The sequence below is a fragment of the Porites lutea genome, chromosome 8 (assembly GCF_958299795.1).
Source record: "Porites lutea chromosome 8, jaPorLute2.1, whole genome shotgun sequence".
Classification (NCBI taxonomy): domain Eukaryota; kingdom Metazoa; phylum Cnidaria; class Anthozoa; order Scleractinia; family Poritidae; genus Porites; species Porites lutea.
Genome location: NC_133208.1, coordinates 26,639,425 through 26,642,675, shown reverse-complemented (window position 1 = coordinate 26,642,675; position 3,251 = coordinate 26,639,425). Strand labels below are relative to the sequence as shown.

General features: G+C 42.9%; 1 non-coding gene across 1 annotated transcript; it reads left to right on the top strand.

The window, feature by feature from the left end:
• Positions 1-1,325: 1,325 nt before the first annotated feature.
• On the top strand, positions 1,326-1,399 carry Trnas-aga (transfer RNA serine (anticodon AGA)). The gene has a single exon. It is a non-coding gene; the product is annotated as a tRNA-Ser (tRNA).
• Positions 1,400-3,251: the final 1,852 nt, after the last annotated feature.

The following is a 3,251-nucleotide window of genomic DNA, read 5'->3' as shown; positions in this document are numbered from 1 at the left end:
GTGCAACCTGTTTTTATGAACGTGATGCTCGTGCGCGTGTCCCAGCACAAGCCTGTTACTGTAGGTCATTACGTCATAGTGACGTGGCGGACTGTTGATCATGTGGATGCATGTTTCAAAGCGGTTTGTAGCACCATGCAGAATCACGTGATCATCCCATGTATTATATGTCACGAAGCTTGTGAGGTTGGCATCCGAAGATGAAAATCCATCATCAAAATGGAAGAGCTCTGCCCCATCAGGCTGAAACATAAGGAATAACTATGTTACTAAAAAAGCAACCGTTCTTATATAACTCTTTTGCTCTCTCATGAGGCACAAACACAAAGTAGTGCTTATTACGGGCAGTAATTTAAACACACTTTTATAATTATAGTTGTAGATTGTTTCTCCTACAAACCACTCGCTAGCCTGTTCCAGGCCTCCAGATTGTAAGGACAGCGCAGCGAGATGTGAGCCGGAAAAAAGCGAGGGGTGGGGTAGGGGGTTCCCTCCTCTTTCCCTCTCCCCCTCTCCCTCCTTATATATTTTCCCACTCTCTCACTTCGCGCCGCACTCCACTATCTGAACACCTGAAACAGGCTAACCACTCACCTGACACAGGCTAATCACTCACCTAGAACAGGCTAACCGCTCGCTGTCACTACTTACATTGAGGTCACATGACCTCACAATGAAACAGTATTCCGCCTAAAGTCTGTAAGCGGGCAATTGGGAGCTTAAGCAACGGCAAATGCAGCGAAAACGTCTGCAAAAAAGTGAATTCGCGCTTATTCAAACTTCATTAATCGTATCCCTTTTCATTCAATTTGTCAAATGTTGGGGAATTTTTCCGGAGTTAATTCTACAGGACTGTATCTAAGATCAGAAAAAGAAAAAGAAAATTGTTGTCTCGTGTTCACGTCCTCTATAAAACGTGAAACCAGACGGTTTCACGTTGTAGTCGTGCAACAGCGGCAAAGAAATGTACAAAAACTCAAAGCGTGTTGCACGTGCAAAGTGGTTGCCTGCCAATCTAAACCTAACCTATTGTTTTTTTGTCGTTCTCGTTGCCGTCCCCGTCGTCGTTGCTTAAGCTCCCTAATATTGCAAACTCTATGACGTCAGCGGCCAACAGAACACTTTCACTCGCGACATTTTCCGCGTCCTTGTTTTAATATTGAATCTCATTAAAGTCAAGTTGTATCTTTGATTCCGCCCCAGGAAACACAAGAGATCAGTTTAGGCAATGACGACAGTGGACTGTGGCAATGCAATGGACTGTGTGACTGTGAGATGCGGTTCGCAAGTCCAACCCACAAAAATGACCCTTGCTCGCCAACGAGTCCTCAGTGGCTCAGAGGTCAGAGCATCCGATCTAGAACACGGAGGGTCGTGGGTTCGAATCCCATCTGGGGCTCAGATTTTTTCTGTGTCCTCTTATGGTTGATTCTGTACATCTCCCTTTATTTCCTTTATAATATTAATATCAGTGGCATAGGTTGACGACAGCGTCACCAATGAAAACAGAGAAAAAACAAGTTACGGGGTGAAAAAAATTCTTTCACCACCAAGGTTTTAAAGCCTTGAATAACTAGTGTCAAGAACTGAGATCAAGGCAAATAAGAACCAACATACTTCACTGACCAGCGGAGTCGTTGTCTCCAAAATATTTTATGACGCTGCCTTCCTCAGGTCTTCGTGGGTTAGTTTCTTTGATGAGGTCAGATGTTCTGAAAGCGGAATAAAGACACAGCTTCTTGATCCTCCATCGTCAGAAACCACGAAGTCTTTTTACAAAGATATGATTCAAATTCATTACCCAGTTTTGCTGGTCCGTTCAGTTTTTTTTTCCAGTTCCTTCTGCCGAAGTCGGAAAATAGTACGAAACCCCTCTGTAAAGGAAAGTATAACAAGAGTGTGTCAGTCTGATTGCACAACTAATGGCGCATAAGTGTATGGTTTAACAAAATGAAAAGCCAGATCAGAGAAACCACTGCAGCAGTCTCTTCCATTTTTCTTCTCCCAGTCACCCCACCCAGATTATGACGGTGTTTCAGCCAAAGGAAGAAGAGAGCTAAAGACGGAAGCGAGTAAAGGGAAGAAAGCCCTGGCGAATAGACTTAAATTGTACTCTTCCACCCTTAAAAAGCTTGATTTACATTATCTAATCAACCACCCTTTTCGGTCATGCAGTTGTTCCTCCTTCTTCCCCCTTCCTCTCCCCGATCGTATTTTCAAATCCCCTCTCTCCTATACCAGCCTCAAACTCTGGTCAGCATCTTTGTGGCTCGCTCCTCGCTGCAGGACACGGATTAAAACTTCAAAAAAATCTTTATTTCAAAACAAACCGTCCCTTATGGAACAACTTAGTCGGGAAAGCTGAAAACATGAATCAGGCGGGCAAAAAGTGGCAGTAAACCCATCCATCTGCACTTAACCTTTTGCACGAGAAAGACATCTTATGGGCTAAAACTCTTTTTTATCATTTTGATCACAATTTAAGACCGCGTGCCTTCTAGTGAGCATGTACGAGCACTGCGTATGAAAAAAAAGCTATTTATCTAAAATGACTCGCGATCAGGCTAGTTTTTGGCTTTCACTGATGTTAATTAGATTTAGTAAAAGACCACATAACACGAAATGAGAGTGGATGAAACGTTCAACACGATGCAGTTCCAGGTCATGGCATCCAAGGGCATGTCCCATTGCAAACTTTAACAGGTCTCTTTTAACTTTACAATATCCGGCTGCAGTAGTTCTATAATGCAAAGACAATGGTAAAATACCTTTAGTTTTTCACTGACAACAAAACTCTTGGGCTAAATCTTTACGTTCTACGTCAGACAGTGCTTTGTGCAAAACACGGTAAGTTGCATCTGAGGCGTCCCTTCCTTTCCAAGCAATCAGCAATTTGTATGCTTTTTCAGAAAGTTTATCATTGTTTTTGTCGTGTTCTGTTATCTGTGCTTTATCGAACTGTAGTCGACGACCAAGGTTTTTCCACTTGTCACTGATTTTTCCTGACAGACCCTCCAGTTCATCGGGTGATGGACTGCCATCTTTGATTTCTGTCAAAAGAAAATCGATCGAGATACTAATCGATCGATTCCATCTTCAGACCGACCGAGAGAGAATAATGAGACAGAGGGGGAATATTAGGGCGTTGGCGGGGATATGTCAATTTCACTTATTAAAGGTATTTTTAGAGTGAACGTCTAATTCCTCGGACGTCCGCAGATTTTATTCGATTGTTTGAAATGTCATTAGGG